Source organism: Nipponia nippon, unplaced genomic scaffold, assembly GCF_047370975.1.
Source record: "Nipponia nippon isolate SJK-2023a ecotype South Korea unplaced genomic scaffold, ASM4737097v1 scaffold_1, whole genome shotgun sequence".
Lineage (NCBI taxonomy): Eukaryota > Metazoa > Chordata > Aves > Pelecaniformes > Threskiornithidae > Nipponia > Nipponia nippon.
In genome coordinates, this window is record NW_028262290.1 from 17,590,832 (window position 1) to 17,611,168 (window position 20,337).

At 38.5% G+C, this 20,337-nt stretch overlaps 1 protein-coding gene across 1 annotated transcript in view; it reads left to right on the plus strand.

The window, feature by feature from the left end:
- Positions 1–20,337, plus strand: part of CSMD3 (CUB and Sushi multiple domains 3) — a 746,059-nt gene that overhangs the window by 120,160 nt on the left and 605,562 nt on the right. The gene's annotated exons all lie outside the window — the stretch shown is intronic.

The following is a 20,337-nucleotide window of genomic DNA, read 5'->3' on the forward strand; positions in this document are numbered from 1 at the left end:
TTCTTTCCTTTGAAATGTTTGGAAATAGAGGACATAGATAGACAGTTACATGGGATGCATTACAGTTCACTATATGAAAAAAACAAAACAAAACAAAACAAAGCCCACCAACATCTCTTATTCTGACCTCCCATCCTCCTTCACGTATTTGCATTTGAGCTGAAAGTTGACAAGAAACTCCAGAGTACCTGACAATCTGTGGGAACTACGAATCTACTGTGGACTTTCTTGATCATATCATAGAGGAATATATTAATTTTCTGGTTTCCTGAGAATAAAAATGTGTATGAAAAGATAGAAAATTATATTATCTATAGAACTGCTATGCTGGGCCATCATTTGTAAGCCCCTACAATTGCATCCAGTCAAACTAAGTGCACAATAGACCACAGAAATACCCACCCTGGCCTCCTACCCTCCATATCATAAGCCTCAGTCTGCACTCTCCATCTCTCCATCGTTCTCTCCTTCTTTCTCTCCTTCTTACCTCTTTCTTTCCTCAATGTCAAGTGGCATATTTGGGTTAGCTTTGGTACCATTGTGCACATACTTCTTTATGTTCAGTTTCTCTATTATTTGGGAAAGAACACATCTGAGAAATACACCTCTCTGTATAGCACAATACCCCTTGAGAAAAAGGATTTCATGAGAGAAAATTGAAACAGATTACTCAAAAAAAAAAAAGACTTCACTTGCAGTGACAACAGAAAATGGTGAGATACACTGAAAATCAAGGAGGTATTTTAAGAAAAAAACCTAATCTACAATAATTACCAGCAACAATTTATTATTTCATCACTGTCTAGCTACACAACTTTGCTGGCTGGAATGAGAAATAAGGGAGTTACAAGTCTGCTAATTCCATGCCTGGTTTTTTTCTGGAGAGGTTTCTGGCATCTTTTCTTTTTTTTTTTTTTAGTAGCTTTCAGGGTCTGTGTAACATGCATGGGTATTAATGTATGGAGGAGAAATGCTATACTTAATCCCCGATTTGATAATTTGATAATTTTGGCCAAGTCATGGTGTAGCTTTTTATTTTATTTCTGATAAGATTATTTTGGTTTTGGAATAGAAGAATTTGATGCACTTTTCCATTTCCTATTGTCCTGAGATACAAAAGCAGCTTTATTCATTGACAGCACAGGAGGGGAAATACAGCTGCTGAGAAAGAAAGTGACATAGCAGCTATGGCCATACAGCAAGCAGCTTCAGTGAACCTAGTCCTGCGTTGAACAGTGCTTCTTTTTGTTCTTACTGGGTTATTTTACAGCTATTAAGCAGGTAGCTGACATCATTGTTAAAAACATTGACTTCATTAACAAATTTACTGTTAGAATTTACGGCAATCTTTATTCAAGGTAAATATAATAGACATTTTTGTGCCATCCTATTGATCATGGGGAGAAAAAAAAACTTAATATATAGATTATTCTGATAGTGAAAACTCTGAATGTCCTGGAGATGAATTGCAATTATTTATAATAGTGTTATGAAATATAATTTTATTTGTTTTATACTGCTGCACATCTTTTTAAAGCTGAATTATGAAACTGAATTATTAGACACTGTATAAATAATGAAATGGTCCTCATGTTTGTACTGGAGTGGTGCTATAGGAATTCAGCAATTCTGCTGAAATGCTTTTGAGAGGGGTTTGAGAGCAATGTTAAAAATTTTGACTGATCTCATCTTTATGGATAATGGCAGGGGGGCAGGAAGGAAGTGAGCAGATGGTGTTTATTAACGGAATAAGATTTCCATCTAGTGACTTCTAGGGACCTATCATGCATTTCTTTCAGCAATATTAAGAAAAAATGGTAGCTGATGTACAGAATTATTAAAGCATGTAGATCAGAAATACTAGCAGGACTTAAATGTACCAGGATGTGGATGCTAAAGATCATTTTGGCAGTTGGTATAGACCTAGAGAATGTGAACAAGTAGGATAATTATTTTTAGCTGTCCTGCATATCAGAATTCAGAAATGTGGCTGCACATAATCTAAACCTTGGATTTAGGTAAGATTCATGAAATACTAGCTATATTAAGCTAATAATATCACTACTAACTTCATATAAAAATTTAAAGTGGTACTAATGAATTACTGTTTAATGTTGGAGTGGTCTCTATAAGAGGTCCACTCAAAGTGTTTAACAGTTTGGAGTTGTGAAAGCTATAGACTTTAAGCTGTAAAGTTGTCACCAGGCTTACCACCTAACAGATACTACAGGCTTTTTTTTTTGTTTTGTTCAGATTTTGAAATAGCTATTTTGGGTATGGCTGCTCTCTATCATAAGATTGCTTCAGCAAGCCCTTAATAAAAATGGAATTAAATTGAGTTTGCCTAGTGTTTCTGAAAGAAAAATCCATAAAGAAAAGAAAAGAACAGTTAAAATAAAGAATGCTTAAATTTCCTAAACAGATATATTCGTCATGGAAATGCCTGTTTTGAAAATTAAACATACTAAATCTAACAAGGAAACACGCTAAACACACAAAGACAATCTAAATTCTGAATTTTTACTTCCATTCAAACTGTTGGATAACAAGAAAAAAACAAGGTGCTGGATTTATTTCTTTTGGCTGAATGTATGAGTATCTGTCACATTGTCTAGGAAGTCACAGAAAATTATCTAGCATATCCTTCTGGTCTTGGAATACTAACTCTGGATGGAAAACATCCCAACAATACCTGTTCAAAGACATGTATCTACTGTCTACAGCATGTGATGCAGAAATAAAATGGCTCTATATTCAGGGAAATAGAAAACATGAGAGATGCTTATCAGGCTTTGACTTCATTGTACCATTTTTCAAGATAGTCATTAGTGTGGTAGGCAGTTCTAAACTCCCTTGGTATAGGGAAGGCAAAGGGAAAGATACAATTTGAAATATTTTAAAAATAATTTAGCAAATGAAGGGGAGTTATCAAATAATGAGAAAAGTTCAGAGAAAGAATAAATAAACATGCAAGCTATAAAATATGATGCTAGGTCATGTTGCAAAGTGATTTTTTTATATTGATGTGTTTGCAGTGTAACTCTATTAAGAGCAGTAAAGTTACACAAATTTTATGACGTGATTAGCAATAGCAGAATATTATAGAATCATAGAATTGTCAAGGTTGGAAAAGACCCTTAAGATCATCGAGTCCAACTGTTAAACTGACACTGCCAGGTCCATCTATACCATGTCCTCGAGCACCACATCTATCCGTTCTTTAAATACCTCTAGGGATGGAGACTCAACCACTTCCCTGCATAGCCTGTTCCAATGCTTGAACACCCTTTCGGTGAAGAAGTTTTTCCTAATATCTATCTAAACCTCCCCTGGCGCAGCTTGAGGCCGTTTCCTCTCGTCCTATCACTTGTTACTAGGGAGAAGAGACTGACCCCCACCTCGCTACAACCTCCTTGCAGGTAGTTGTGGAGAGCAATAAGGTCTCCCCTCAGCCTCCTCTTCTCCAAACTAAACAACCCCAGCTCCCTCAGCCGCTCCTCATAAGACTTGTGCTCTAGACCCTTCACCAGCTTCGTTGCCCTTCTTTGGACATGCTCCAGCACCTCGATGTCCTTCTTGTAGTGAGGGGCCCAAAATTGAACACAGTACTCGAGGTGCAGCCTCACCAGTGCCGAGTACAGGGGCACTATCACCTCCCTGGTCCTGCTGGCCACACTATTCCTGATACAGGCCAGGGTGCCATTGGCCTTCTTGGCCACCTGAGCATGCTGCTGGCTCATGTTCAGGTGGCTGTCAACCAACACCCCCAGGTCCTTTTCCACCAGGCAGCTCTCCAGCCACTCCTCCCCCAGCCTGTAGCGTTGCATGGGGTTGTTGTGACCCAAGTGCAGGACTCGGCACTTAGCGTTGTTGAATCTCATGCAGTTGGCTGCAGTCCAATGATCCAGCCTGTCCAGGTCCCTCTGCAGGGCCTTCCTACTCTCCAGCAGATCAACACTTCCACCCAACTTGGTGTCATCTGCAAACTTACTCGATCCCCTCATCCAGATCATCAATGAAGAGATTGAACAGGACCGGCCCCAACACTGAGCCCTGGGGAACACCACTCGTGACCAGCCGCCAACTGGATTTGACTCCATTCACCACCACTCTCTGGGCTCGGCCAGCCAGCCAGCTTTTAACCCAGCGCAGAGTCCACTTATCCAAGCTGTGTGCAGCCACCTTGTCCAGGAGAATGCTGAGGGAGACAGTGTCAAAGGCCTTACTAAAGTCCAAGTAGACAACATCCACAGCCTTCCCCTCATCCACTAAGTGGGTCACCTTGTCATAGAAGGAGACGAGGTTAGTGAAACAGGACCTCCCTTTCATAAACCCATGCTGGATGGGCCTGATCCCTCAGTTGTCCCGCACTTGCTGCATAATGGCACTCAAGACAATCTGCTCCATGACCTTCCCCGGCACTGAGGTCAGGCTGACAGGCCTGTAGTTCCCGGGATCCTCCTTCTGACCCTTCTAGTGGAGGGGCGACACATTTGCCAGTTTCCAGTCATCCAGGACCTCCCCGGTTGACCAGGACTGCTGATAGATGACAGAGAGTGGCTTGGCATGCTCCTCTGCCACCTCCCTGAGGATCCTCGGGTGGATCCCGTCTGGGCCCATGGACTTGTGTGCATCCAGGTGGAGGAGCAGGTCAGTGACTGCCACCTCTTCGACAACTGGGGCTTCATTCTGTGTCCTATTTCCATCTCCCAGCTCAGGGGCCTGAAAACCACGAGTCTGACTATTAAAGACTGAGGCAAAGAAGGCGTTAAGTACCTCAACCTTCTCCTCATCCTTCATGGCAAAGTTACTTTCTGCATCCAACAAAGGAGGGAGATTCTCCCTGGCCCTCCTTTTGTCACTGACACATTTATAAAAACTTTTTTTGTTGTCTTTAATGGCGGTGGCCAGTTTAAGTTCCAGCTCCGCCTTCGCCTTTCTGATCTTCTCCCTGCATATCCTCACAACATCCTTGTAGTCCCTCTGAGTCACCTGACCCTTCTTCCAAAGGTGGGAGGCTCTCCTTTTTTTCTTGAGTTCTAGCCAAAGCTCTCTGTTCAGCCAGGCCAGTCTTCTCCCCCACCTGCTCGACTTGCGGCACATGGGGACGGCCTGCTCCTGTGCCTTTGAGATTTCCTCCTTGAATAACGTCCAGCCTTCCTGGACTCCTTTGCCCTTCAGGACTGCCTCCCAAGGGACTCTGTTAACCAGACTCCTGAACAGCCCAAAGTCCGCTTATCCTGCTTTTGATCATATTACTGATACTTCAGCATCAATCCAGACAAGAAAAAGCAAAACAAGAAGTCCACCCTATTAAAAGTTTCAGAATACCTCAGATATTTTATCTGGTAAAACTATAGATTAATATTCTTTCCCATGTGTCATACAGAGATCTATAGCCACATGACATCTTCCTAGCCAATGTTTCTGAAAATCATAATTAACATTTCCAAAATATGCTCTATCTCTTAATACTTAACATTGTCACTAAATAAAATAAGGATTGGCTGGGAAAATACTTTTTTTCTTCCAGTTGATCCAGTGCTGCCTGTTTGTCACAAAACATCATTGCCTCAGGACTATCATGCTAATCCTAATGCCAGAAGTGCTTGTAATGCTGTAGCACAGAAGGGAATCACTCTTTATGAAATCAATACTAGGTTGCCTTGGTACTTATTAATTTTAAATAGTTTACCTATATGTTCTCTTGTTCCCACCATTCCTGTATAGATTCAGAGAGAGTAAAGAAAAATAGGCCTGTGGACTTAATCTGGTTAATTTTTATTGCATTTCACACCATTTCCTTGATATTGTAATCACTAATTTGGATTTGGCTAAAGAATAACTTCTGGGGACAAATTCAGCTCTTGAAGACATCAAGATTTAAGAAAACTATCACTTTCCTTGATTCCACTGATCATTCTGCCTCACTTAGAAGTACGACTTTTTAACTCTTATTTTTAAACTTCCAGTCACTGGCTCTTGTTCTGCTTTTATCTGATAAATTACAGAGCCATTAGTATTAGCATCTGTTAGTTCTTATGCTATGTTCTCAAGTACTGAAATAAAATCACACACTTCAGAGTATTCCTCCTCTTTAATATGGGCTTTTAAAGTGTTAACGTAAAGTATTTTGTTCCAAATCACAAAATATTTTGTGCTATTCTTCTGCATTTTCATCATGTTTTGAGTCTTGTGATGTCTGTGAAAAAAGTACGCTTGCCTGGCTGAGCCCTGCACCTGATCACCACAATCTGTCTTATATTCTTATTAAATCCTTTTTTAACTCTCAGTGCAATCTCACTTTCTGTCCTCTGTGTGTGTGAGGGCTTCAAGGGCTGAGTGCCAGCTGCTGGAGTCAGACTGGGGGTGTAGGTGTCCCTAGCCTGTGGTATCAGCTACTGGAGCGAGTGGGGTCTCAGTGCCAGCTACTGGAGTGGATGGGGGTCTCAGCTGCCACTCACTGGGGCGGGAATGTTGTCAGTCCCCAAAAAACAGCTACTGGGAGGAACTGGCTTGAGTGAAGTAAGTGAGGGTCTCAGTGCCAGCAGCTGGAGCAGGCCGTGTGCCTGGTGCTGGGAGAGTGTAACGGGCAATTGTCTGTATCTTCTCCAAACCACGTGTGCACATGTCATTCACCAGCTCAATTCCAGCTAGACTTGCCAACAATTAGGATGTCCTGGATCTGGGATGAGGTATCAGGTGGGTGGAGGGTACATGCTGAACAAGTGTGTGGGTGCTGCGTGTTTGCTAGTGAGCATCAAGCTGGACCAGCCAGTGAGTAGGGGATCCATGGGGCAGGTAAGAAGGCCTGGAACCCGGCCAGGGGTGCTGGGCTGACAGAGGGGTCATGCTGGTACTTAAGGGATCCGTGAACGTACATGTGCTTGTGAACCCAGGTAGTCTCTTGTACATGCCTGCATGAGTGACCTCCTGTGTCTGCCAGCCGAAGAGGGGACTTGCCTGCCTGTGCTTGTGTTTTATGTAAGTCCTGTAGGTAGGTGCTGTTGAAGGCAGTACCTTATCTGTGGCAGTCTGTAGCCAGTCATGTCGGTGTGTCTTGTGTGTGTCTGTGTGTTTTTCTGGGATACACACACAGCTGTGCAACTGGGTAAACCTGCAAATGGGAAAGCATCAACAAGGTCTGTTGGCCTGAGTCAGACACCCCCAGGTCTTGAGGTGCCCCAGGCTGGACTCCTGTGGTTGGCTAAAAGAAAATTCCAGGCCCCAGAGCTGCTGGAAGCAGTGGCCACTTATAACATCCCTTCACATCCTTAAATGTCATTTGGGTTCATCAGGCATAATTTGCCCTTGGTAAGTCTGTGCTGACTATTCTCAATTACCTTCATTCTTCAGGTGTTGGAAAATGGATTACGAAAGTGTGTTCTTCAGGCTAATTCCAGGAATTGAGGGAAGGGTTACTAGTTTATAGTGCCTGTGGTGGTCCCTCTTGCTTTCATTAGGACAAGTGCATCACTAGTCTCTCTAGTCATTGAGGGACTACCACGGATTGCCATAATTATTCATGGCTTACAGACTGCAGCTTTTCAGTCATGGTGGGACAGCTCTTTCAGTATCCTTGAGTGAATCTATGAATGTGACTATATTCAACTTCTCTACATAATCCCTCACTTACTGCACACCCAGAACTGACTGCCTTTTTCCTTTCCAAATGTACTAATACAAGAAGAGGTTTCTTCTTGTGAAGACTGATGCACAAAAGGCATTGAGTTCTTTGTCCTTTTCCGTGTTGTCCATTGTTGTCATCTCCACTCACCAGTGTATCTGCATTTTTCCTTGTCCTTCTTTTTGCTACTGGCATACTTGCAGAATCCTTTTTTATAACCCATAACACCCCTCACTAGTGTTAGTGCCCCTTGGACTTTGGCCTTCTTCATTTTGTTCCTAAGTACTGAAGCAATACTTTTACACTCCTTTCTTGTTGTCTATCGTTTTTCTATTTTTTTCTTTGTCTGTACTTCTCTGCATTTTAGTTCATTAAGAAGCTCCCTTGTTAACCTCATGGGTCATTTGCCAAAGTTCACTTCCCCTTAAAATAGTTGGGTGTCTTTTAAAAATTCAGCCACCTCTCTGTCTGCCCTTCTTCCTCATAATTGCTTCCCAGGAGATTCTGCCTAACAGTTCCCCAAATAAGTCCAAATCTGATGTCTTAATGTCTAGTATCTCAATTTTACTACTTACTTCCCAGCCTTCCTTCTAATCCTGGGCTCAATTTTCTTCTCTTCTACTCTGTAGTTTGGTCCCTGTCCCCTGACAAGACTATTTTTAAAGGCCCTCCTTTTGAGGTAAGCAAGTCTGCTTGCACTGATGATGTTCTTTGCCTTGATCAGGTGGTTTCATTTCTTTGAAGCAATCCTACTTCTTCTTCAGATGAGGTACCATGATTAAGGAGGCCAAACCCTTGAAGACAACACCAACTGTGCAGCTAGGCATTGGTCTGCTGGATGTGCTTGCTCATAGACAGAGCTTTTCTCCTAACCAGAAGGACTGAGAGGGATGCCAACACCATCTGGGATTATATTCCCCTCCCTCTTCCCCTCAGAATCCCATACCAACCTTTGATCTGCTTAAAGTTTCCCTTAGCCATGTTATTACCACTCACATGGGTGAATAGTATGAAGTAGCAGTTGTGAAGCTGAACAAACAACAATTGCTCTGTGAAATTATGGGTCTGGGCTCCAGGCAATAAGCACACTGCTTGCAGGCAGGGGACTGTGCCATGCAGGAGGGAGTATCTAACCACTAGTACCTCTCAAAGGCTGAGTATGGAGTATATGGCTGTGTCACTTTATTAACAGTACGCAAAAGTATAGTTAAAGATTGTTCCTGCTGCCAAGAATTTTACATCCTATTTTAGAGAGAATATGTGATAAATTCATCTAGATAGACTTCTCTTCCTTGTTTTTCCATTTGCAAAATAACATACCATTTGTAGGAAAAAAGCTCATGAACATGTGCTTGATTATAGACCTAGTGTTTTATTCTACCATAACTACCAGTTGGACTTTAGTTGTTGTCTGTTGGGTGCTAAATTTTCTTTGATAAATCTTAATAAATAAATAAATAAAAGTTGTTTGATTAGAGAGCCACAGAACCATGCATAATTTTGTTCCAGGCAAAATGAGTGTAAATATATTCATTTGTTCTAACATCTGCAAAAAAGTCATTATTTGAAATTTAAAAACCGATGAGTAACCTATCATTTCTTCTGCCTTAAGAAATATTTAATTATTGGAAGAAAAAATGTCTCTCCCTTAGTCTGAAAAAAATCCACTTACTATTTCAATGTTCTGTTTAATTTATTTCTTTCAGAATAATGTTGTTAAATAAGCCATATTTGTCAACCTATGGTACTGTAATTTATCATTTTGATACATGTCTCATATTGAAGTTTAACTAAGACAGTGATTAATTTGAGGTCTTAATTATAAGTCAGCCTTACTTTAGCTTTTTTTTATATTGTCAATGTCATTTTTCATGAAAAAAATTTAATATACACTGCAAGTCTTGAAAGAAATTTCCCAAGAGATTCTGACTTTTTCTTTGTGAACTTATATTCTTCAGCTACTGAACTGTCATATTTTTAAGATAAGTACAATACCCTGAAAAAAGTAAATCTTAAGGCAAGCTAATTTAAGATTCACATTTTGATCCCATATCTAGACAAGTAGTGATAACTAATACAATATAGTTGAAACAGTATTCCGTAGGAACTAATATGCTACTCATTAAAGTATCAAATTAAATGCAACTCCATGTTTATAAGCAGTTGCTTCCTTCATGCTTTTCCTGAGTTACAGCTCAATGAAATTTTGAAGAAGTAATACACAATAGCAGACTCTGATATATCCATAAAGTTCATAAAAATGGAACTACTGATAGGTGGCATTTATACTTCTAGAACTACATGGCTGAATCCTTCAATCTGCATTTGGTATTTGGTATTTGATAGAATTTTGGCTTTGATTTGTGTTAGCTTTGATAGAACTTCTGTATCATTAATATTAAAATACACTGATCTGCAAGAACAGGTTCAGTATGCTCAGCATGCAATCTTAAAAACTCTTCAAAAGTCAATACGACACTCTACAGGTGGAGAGGTTTATTCATGCTGAGAACGTGAATCTCAATAACACAGAACTGTAGCCTAAGAAAAGACTAATTTTGTCATCTTAACAGATTTTCAAAGTCTGACAGTTTTTCACATGAGTTAAATTTATAGTTCATATTTGCACACTTAGATCCATAAAAAGATATTCATACTGTTGAACATTCAGTAGTTCCAACTAAGCTCAATACAAATTATTTGACATGTGAAATGCTTGGGAATAGGTGAACTTTTTTTTTTATGTTTGTAAATTAAGCATCCAGTTATGTCAGTCACTGCCTTTATCCAGAACAATACCATTATAACCATTTAGCTGTGATTATAATGACGTTTTTATTTGAACAGGAAGAGAGGAGTAATTGCTTACTCGGCACTGGAATTCTCTGCCTTTTAAAATCAAATAAAACTTGTTAGAAGTTTATTTTGGAAGATATTTGCTTTTTTGATCAATTATTAGCAAACAATTGCTCATTAGTCAATGAAGTCATTCAAGTAAACCTCAGTGTAAATTTAGACAGCTTTGAGAATGGGTGGATAATATAGTCATGAACTAGGTGGTTAGTCAAATACCTTACAATTTGGGGAAAAAAAAAAAAAGTTAAAATAATTGAAAGCAATTGTATCTACAAGTAAATATTAGTCTTCTGGCTGGAGGAGCCATTCTTCTTTGGTAATTCTGCTCTTCTGTTGATGAATCCCTACCTGAACAACATAAAGAAAAAAAAAAAAAGCCATTCCTTTGTTAGGTGGTCAACAGCAGGCCACTAAAATCCCATGAACCATAAGTTGCATGTTACAGCTAAAAATTAATTAGCAACGTTGTTTATCTAAGATCCATTCTATAGATGTAACTGGGAAAATTGCTCCAAAATATTGACGCAATTTTAAAACTTCTTATTTTAAATAAAGCTCTACATTAGAAATGTTTTAAAACTCTAAAGTTAACCTATTTCTTTTAAACAAAGAAGTTTATCCTAAAGAAAAATCATAATGACTTCTTGATAAATTTTTATCTAAAAGCCTAGAAGTTTGCATACTTTAAAAACATCAGTTCGTTATATCTAGGACTTTTTAAAAAGAATTTTCTGAAAATAATGGTAATGGAATCATTAAAAGTTCATAAAAATATCAGCTTGAGTTTTGATGCAGAACTCTTATACCTTCTTTGCTTTTGGTTTTCATTTTGCATTCTGTAGTTTCCTTGCTATAAAACAGCATCTGAAGTGAGTATAGAGAAAGTGAATAGACCTGATATCAGAAAGCAATGTTACTTCTTCCACATAAAAAATAGAAGACTAGGAGACTTCCTTACAGATTTATTGTATGATTAAAGAAGAAATTAAAGCATTAAGATCACAAAGATTTTTTTTAAATTGAATCTAGCATTTATGTTGCTTTTCCCTTAATGTTCTGTCGGTGTGCCTCTAAGGAGTAAGTGTGCTTAGTTCTTTTAGGACCAGATGTCATTGCCACTTGTGGCATTCAATTCCCAGTCTCTCTAAAGAGACAGTCAACACTGATGCACTTAGTGGCAGTTGTAGAGATGATTTTGTGATGAAGATATGTATCATCTGGGAAATTATTTGAAACCACAGGCTAAGAAAATGCTGCTAAACTATGGCTTCCCAACATGAGCATTTGTGTCTGGGTCTGAATTGGTGAAGTAGAAATGAAAGCCTGTGCTGTTTGGTTATTCCTTTCAGTACCCTGTCTCTCTAGTTTACTAGTTATTAGTAAGTAGACAGATGACAAGAATAAGATGTTTATAGACAAGTAGTGTTGTAAAATAACAACATGTTATGTCATCTTTAATTACAGTGTATCAAAGTTCAATTCTGTACTTGTCACAAAAGCTCTTATTGCAAGAAATAAAAACATGTTATTCTGGGCACGAAGCATCTTCATCTGGAAAAATTTTCTACTTCCATCCACAATTCTGCTACTGTCACATCTAAAATACATTCCAACTTCACATATTGTTGAGGTGTAATGAAATACAGACTCCTTATACCTCAACCTTTTCCGAGGCTCTTGAATGGGTCTTTTTCTAAAGCCTTCTTTATCAATTAAATACATTTATTTGTTATTCATAGAATACCTTTTAAAGCACAGCATTAAATAATATTTAAGAAACCCAGGAAAAGTTGCTCAAAAACAAGAAGTTAATTGGACAAAAGAAATCAAAAGAAGAAAATCTTGGAAGATGATAACAGAAAAAGAGACAGAAGCTAAGTGTTAATAAACCAGATTTGGTTATAACTGCAAAATGGTACAAAGACTCTTATTGCACAGGAGTTTCTCATATTGGTGTTGGTGTGCAACACATTTCAATTTTGATCAATGGACCAAGATAAATAAGCACGGTATTAGAGAAGTTTTCAGAGGGGTAACCATCAACTTGGTGAGATTAAGCCAGAACTAGAGAGCAGGCAAAGGAATTGAAAAAGTAGTAGAGAAAATATAACTTGGATTTTAGTATTAAATTTCATGTCTGGACCCCAGCCTCACGTTCCTTTCTCCCTTCCTGTTTGCTCGCTGTAGCACTCACAAGGCTCTGTAGGGAGCCAGATCAGGGAATTAGTATGGATGAAAACATACCATTTTGTTGCCTCTGTATTATTCCCTCATTCTTTTCTCTGGTCCAGCCTGATGCATGGCTCACAAATGCTAACAGCAACTCAAGATATGAATGAGATACATATAGTTGATGGCGTGAAAAAACCATCACTCCTTTGAAAATAGCCCATTTACCTTTATTTAAAACATTTATCAAACTGCATCTTGAAGCAACATGTGTAATACAGAATGACAATAGGAGATTATAACAATCTTACAGTTGTAAATTGTCTCACCACTTGTCTGTGTTTCTATTTCGTAACACCTGCTAGCAGATTTACTGAGTACACAAAACTGACTTGCTGTTTAGAAGAAAATACACCACAATATCTTGGATTCTCAAGATTGTTTTGGGTTGCAAATGCTCCAGGGAGCAAGTCTGTCATGTTTGGATTTGAGTCTTTCATGAAAGTATTATACAGTGTGCCTGTTATATTCACTTGAATCCAGTTGAAATGATAAATTAAAAAAGAAAAAAAAATCCCAAATATGTATTACAGATTGGAAATAGTTACAAAAGAGAAACTTAAGAAGTTGCAATCTGAACATACACATAGCACTAAACTTTTTCTTGGGCTGCTTCAATTTCCCCTGAGATTTAGGTCTCCTTTTTCCAGCCTCTCCCCCCGAACCCGTTCAGTTTTAAGGTTGGCTTTCCCATGTGAGATATTTCAGACTATAATTTCATTGCTCCCTTCTAAGGGATGGAGTTCTTTTCTCTTCTTCTGTCTTTATATTTTAGAACTCCATTCGAGTTCATTTATTCAATAGACAGCATCCCCTGAATTTATGATGATCATGATATACATCCGTCTTCACCTCCAGCACTACCTGTAGCATAAATGCAAATGAAAGAAAAAGGATACTGCCCTATTTTCTGGGATTGGTTTCCTTTCTTGGGAGGTTTTATAATTTTCATTTTAATTTCTATTGCATTCTTTCCTTGGCTCATTCCTTTAAGTATCTTGTAAGTAACATTTTTTAGAGACTGCCACATTGGTTTGTAATTCCTATCACAAGTGAAAGATTAGGTGGTTGGGATTCACCTCGCAAGACTTCCAATACACATTACAGTGCTGATGTCGATATCCTGTATTGTCCTTGCAGACTTCCGGTATAGTAGAGGGCAGAGATAAACAATTCCAGAGTGCCATCCCATTTCTTTTCCCGCTACTCACTCTAAAGTAAGCATAAATGGCTAGTACACACAGGTGTATAGATAAGCCATACCTAGCCACAGCTGTGACACACAGGTGTATTTTTCTCTTCTTTGACAGAATATATGACATACTACTACAGAAATGACCATATTAGCATTTTCACCCTGTGCCCCAGAAATTTTCATCAGTTTAAAGGCCCCTATTGTCACAGGAGTGGAGGTGTCATGGTGGAAAACATAAGTACTTGTGGCATTATTGTTGTTCCTGCCTTCAGGTCACATCTGTGGTCTTATAAGCAGAAGAACATCACATTGACTCAGTAGGGTACCTGGGACTTTCAGCTGGTGGGACTGCTGAAAGGTCACAGCAGTATTTCAATTGATTCACCTTTTCCTCATCAGAGCACTAGGGTGAGTCAAAGACTCTTCCACACTGCTACCCACAACCAATTTATCTGACCATTTCACATATTATTTGCTTGTGGATTTTTCTTGTGATTTTAGCCTGTTTGCAACAAAGGCAAGACTACATTTTAGCATATTTCTGAATTTGTCCACTTGTTTGCAAGTCTGAAAACAGGAAATTTATTATTCACAGAATTTGCTTGGTTTTGCTCTGGATTTGATGATATGGCCTACAGATCTGGCCTAAGTATGTATGTCTCCATTCATGATCAAAATTAGGACTTCACTACAGTTTATCTGATCCATTGCCTCTTTTTTGTCTTGGAGCATAACTAAATTAACTAAAAATTACATAAATGAGTTTTGTTCATAGATCTGTTGCAAGCAGAAAAAAAAGACAAATCAAGTAAGTTGGTGATTAATTTTTCTGTATACTATTTAAGAATCATAGAATCATAGAATATCTCAAGTTGGAAGGGATCCATAAAGACTGAGTCCAACTCCCTGCTCCTCGCAGGACTAAAATGAAACCATATGACAGAGCGTTGTCCAGATGCTCCTTGAACTCTGACAGGCTTTGTGCCATGACCACCTCCCTGGGGAGCCTGTTCCAGTGACCGACCACCCTCTCAGTGAAGGACCTTTCCCTAATGTTCAATCTGAACTTCCCCCAATGCAGCTTCATTCCATTTCCTTGTGTCCTATCATTGGCCACCAGAGAGAGGAGATCAACACCTCCCCCTCCACTGCCTGCCTTGAGGAAGTTGTAGACTGCGATGAGGGCACCTCTCAGCCTTCTGTTCTCCAAGATTAACAAACCAAGTGACCTCAGCTGCTCATCATAAGTCTTGTCCTCGAGACATTTCACCATCTTGGTTGCCCTCCTCTGGACACACTCTAACAGTTTGATGTCCTTCATATATTGAGGCGCCCAAAACTGCACATAGTACTTGAGGTGGGGCCGCACTAGTGTGGTATAGATTGGCCAGCTAGCTATGCTGTGCTTGATGCACCTAGGACATTATTGGCCCTTTTGGCTGCCAGGTCACACTGTTGACTGATATTCAACTTGCCATCAACCCAAACCCCAGATCTCTTTCCATGGTGTTAAAATGCAAAGTGCAAAGCCAAAGTGACTTTCCAGTTTACTTCCTTTTTTTTGTAATGAATATTGCTAATTGTGCTCATGCCATTTTAAGAATAAAAATTTAAGATTAACGTGTTTCACCTTCCAATTTTAATCTGTGTAAGTGTAACATAGGAGAACATAAACATTATTTTGCATTTTCCACGAAATTGCACAAAATTTTAAGGATGGTTATCAATTGATTTTACTCCCAAATTAAATAAGATAGAAGGAATAGGTTTCCTTCCTTTTTTTTTTTTCTCAGAAACAAGGAAATTCAACACAGGAGAAATGTTATTTTTACGAGCAATTTAAAGTAACTAATTAGATGCAACAGACTGGTCATCTACTCAAAGTCACTTGTTTTTTTCTGCACCAACAATTCAATCTGTTTGTTTGGTATTCTTTGCTGCTACATCCAGATGTTCAAATAGTAGGTTTATTAAAGGGCAATACCTTTAGAGTTTTGAAGCAAATCAAAGACTTTATTTCAAGGCCTGAGCCACAGACCCGTCTTGTCTTTCCATTAAATATCATAAGATACATCTAGTGTTGATTTTCACATCACAGAGAAGGTCATCTTCAGGGAAAAATAAACCAATAGCTTTTTTATGATTCCAGTCAGACTCCTTTGAATGTTTTTCTTTCTTTAAACTCTCATAGATATGCTATGCTGTCTTTTAAAAGAAAATGAATTTATCAGGAACTCTTGTTCATTTCGTGTCATTCCTTTGGGCCTAAAATCATCTTTTCTGTTAGTGCGTTATTTTGGGAAAACACCAATCTTTAATGGAATAGAATATTCTGTTCTTGTAATAGAATAAAGGTAAAAGTCTCGACTACTTGTTCTCTGAGTCAACAGTGCACACTTGAAGCAGTGGTAACTAACAGCATACTGGGCTGCATCAACAGAGTTGTAGTCAGTAAATTGAGGGAAGCAATTATTTCCCTTTCCTCAGCTCTTAAATATGGAATATGGCATCCAATATTGGATCCTCAGTACAAGAAAGATACTGGTAAATTGCAGCAAGTTCAGGGAAGGGCCACCATGGAACACTTGCCCTGTGAGGAGAGGCTAAGAGAGGTGGGCTTCTTCAGCCAGGAAAAGAGATGGCTGGGGGCAGGGAGGTGTCAGAGCATTCTTCAAATACCTATAAGGAGCCTAGTGAGAAGGGTCTCCATTGAGGTGAATGGCAAGGCAGACATCCTAACCAAAATGAAGAGATTGCCCAGAATGGTTGTGGATTCTCCCTACAGAGGTCTGATGTCCTACTTGACTCTGCTTTGAGCAGGTGGTTGGACTACGGCCCTTCTGAGGTCCCTCCAACCTGAATTATTTTATGATTCTACACTAAATAACCCATAGAAAGTAACCAAAAGTAATCATTTTAATGTCCTAGTTTAATGTGAAAATTGAACATGCATTCCTGAAGGATTTATTTCCCGTAACTACAGACAGATTTTGGAGTTGGCTTGAAGTACATCCAATTAAATGTAATTTTATTGTCAGAGAGCAACAGGGGCTGGAAGACAAGCAACAAGAAACTGAGGGTCACTCCACACAGACTGTGCCCTCTTCAATAGGGCACAGTCCCACAGGGGCTGAATTTGGGGGCAGAGCTGGGGGCTGGTAACAGGGTCCATCGATAGTCATGGCAACATGGTAAACAATGGACCAGGTCCAGGGTGCATCCAGGGTGCAAAAAGAAATGGGGACTGGGCCAGACTGGGGACAGGGTACCAGCATAGGGCTGGGAGTCCTTGAAGGAGCTAAGCTGCCTACAGCATAGGGACAAGGGGTCCCTCAAGCAGACATCTGGAGACTGGCTGGAGACTGGCACTCCTACAGTGTTGCTGTGGCAGGGGACTGATGGCCCTGGGCTGAGCTGAAATAGGACTCCTGGGCCCATGGGCAGGGATGAGGGTCCCAGGTGAGGCTGGTCAGGGCTGGTAAGGTCTATTGCTGCTCTCAGGGCCTTGATACTTATTCTGTCTCAGGTTATTGAAAGATATTTGTACTTTGTGTACATATGTTGAGTCCTTTTTTGAACTGTGATAGCTGCAGCAGTGTGCAGACCCTGCAGTTTCACTAGGTATCTTGTTCGTGAAATCTATGAGTAAGCAGACATGCTCTGTTAATTTTTACTACATCATTCATTCTGTATATTTCTGAACTGGTAAGTCAGAAATACCTTCATGTGAAGCTCCACAGGACTGTAATTTTAACATTTGTAACCAGGTGACCACTACCTTCAAAACAACTTGTAAAGCATCATGAAGGAGTGTTTACACCACTAGATTAAGGCACGTAGGTTAACTTAGAGCATTTTAGCTAGACTCTAAATCGCCCTCTGAAAAGGAACTATTTTTTCCATTGATTTTGTGAAAAACATTGTCTCTTCACTTTGAGAACTAAAACAGGAGCTTGACTGTGGGCACCTTGATTATGTTTTTGTTTCAGTAGAAAACTTGTCAAAAGAGTTCAGTGGATATCTTTGCTGTCACAGTGGTCCTCGGAAAACCAATCAAAATCGTCTGCACATGCTCAGCTCTGAGACTTAAAAGTTTATGCAACTGTTTAGTTTGCTTCTTCATTGCATGTCATAATCTTAAGCATAGAAATGTGTATATAGATACTGTGTGACATTGCAGTCAATTAGAATATTATTGCACTACGATAAATTTCTGGTTATTAAGGCATCTTCTAAATTTGATGCAACAGGTACTGACTGCAAGAAAAACTCATCATATTGATATTGATAGTGACTTTCATTTTCTTTTTAGAAATGTAATTGTACCAGTTTGTCATCTGATGAAATGAAATTAAGTGAATTATATTTCAGATCTTTTAAAATTTTCATCAAATCACATGTCATTTTTCAAAGGTGTGTAAAACATATTTCCAGCTCCTGAAAGTTTTGCAAGCTGAAGGTGTTACAGACCATACACAAGACAAAGGGCTAAGAGAGTATATTTCTAATTCAAGTTCATAAACCTAGATTAAATGCCTAAATTACATTGCCACTACAGAATACTGTCTTGAAAGTTAATCCCTCCTGGAGCAGCATCAGCAATTAAATTAGTTAAATTCCATTAATTAAAGCTGTGCAGACTCAATACAGAGAACTATTTGCATATTTTCTGCTAATTTTTCTGGCCAACTAGCAACTCTGAAAAACATAAACGTGGTTAAGCTGTTATTACTATCAATAAAGGACTTGCGCCTTATTCTGTTTAAACATTATCTTCACCCTGTGGCATGTTAGCTCCTTAAAAAGATGGCACATTCTTTTAACTTTTCTGGTAAGTGTTCATCTACTTACTCCAACAAATTATTGAGAGCTTATTAGCAGAACTTATTCATCTGCGACTTGTTGTTTGGTAAACATAAGTGTTTTAAAAAGAAAAAGAAAAAAAACCCCAACAATTCTACTATATAGTATAGAGTAACCCTTAATTTAAAGATTGGATTTGGTTTTTAATGTTAACTTTTTCTTTTTTCTTTTTTTTTTTTTTTTTTTTAAATTTAGAATTGGTCAACCATTCTGTGATTTACCTGGAGCCAAACTTATGTTGTCAGTGATATATTTCAAGTGAGAAAGTCTCTGAAACTCATAGTACTGTCACTAGAAAATCTGCTGTAATATAGAGATCTAATTTGTAAGAGCATGACTTCACAACTGGAACCATGAAAGTAAAGAGGTTAAAGAGGTTGTCAGAAAGATTGAAAGATGACAAAAGGAAACAATAGCTGGTCTTATCAAAGAGCCTCAACTAGTGAGAGAGTTGTTATTGAACTGAAACTTCATGAAAAACTGAGCAGTTCAAGAAAGATAATTGGATTATTGTGAACTTGAAAGAGTGCTGAAAAGATAATAGGAATGAAAGAAGTCTACAGATTGTAGAAAAAAAGAACGCTTCAGTTGATTCGTTTAAATTTTAAAATAGAAAAGGGAATTTAAATCTTAGATGAGTAACTCATCTTCCAAATGAGGCTAAATCTTACAGTAATGTATGGAAAGGTAAAAATAATTTCTCACATAGAAGAACCAGATGCAGTAGCTGAATAGCTTTACAGTCTGCAAAAGATACCTGTTAGCAAGTTGGGAATTCCTTGTATTGATTAGAAATCTCCTTAAAGAAAAGACCTAAATTTAAATTGCCACCCTGCTTGTAAATTTAGCTGAATTCAAACTGGGCACTTATTCAAGGTCTAGACAATGTGAATCTATTAATTAACTTGCTACCAGATACTCTGTAGTGGGTATTTCTCAATCTAGATTGTTGCAGCTGTTCCACTTGTATGGCCAATTAAGTATTTATTTCATCAGGGATTTCAATCTCTTCTATTCCAGGTGATTATTCAAAGAAGGTATAAAGTTCACCTCCTTTCTCAGCAAATTTGTACCACCCAGTTAGGTACTATTCTTCATATCTTCTTTTCAGCTTTACTTTAAAATGCAGAAAATTATTTTCCTATTCACAAATTTGGTATTAAGAATATTTTTTTTTAGCAATATGTTTTTTGATTCTGTTCTGAGTTTGTTGCAATGAACTCTAAGCATTTTAAAAATATGCAGTTAAAAGTCTGTGACAGAAAAGCATTAATTCATGGGATCTGAGTAACATTACAAATGAAGAATTAAATCCTTTCTATATTTCAAACATTCAGATCATCTTAGAAAGAAAACAAAACATGCTCAATGTGTTACACATTTTTTTTAATAAACAAACCTTTTTGCCCAACTTAAATATAATCCCTTAAAACAGCAATATTTGACAGTGTGGAGCATATTGGGGATCAGATCAACAAAGGAGAACAGAAATAGTAAGTAGAGCATGATAAATCATAGTAAGAGAGAGAGGAAGATAAAGTAATATAGTTAAATATTTGCATTTATA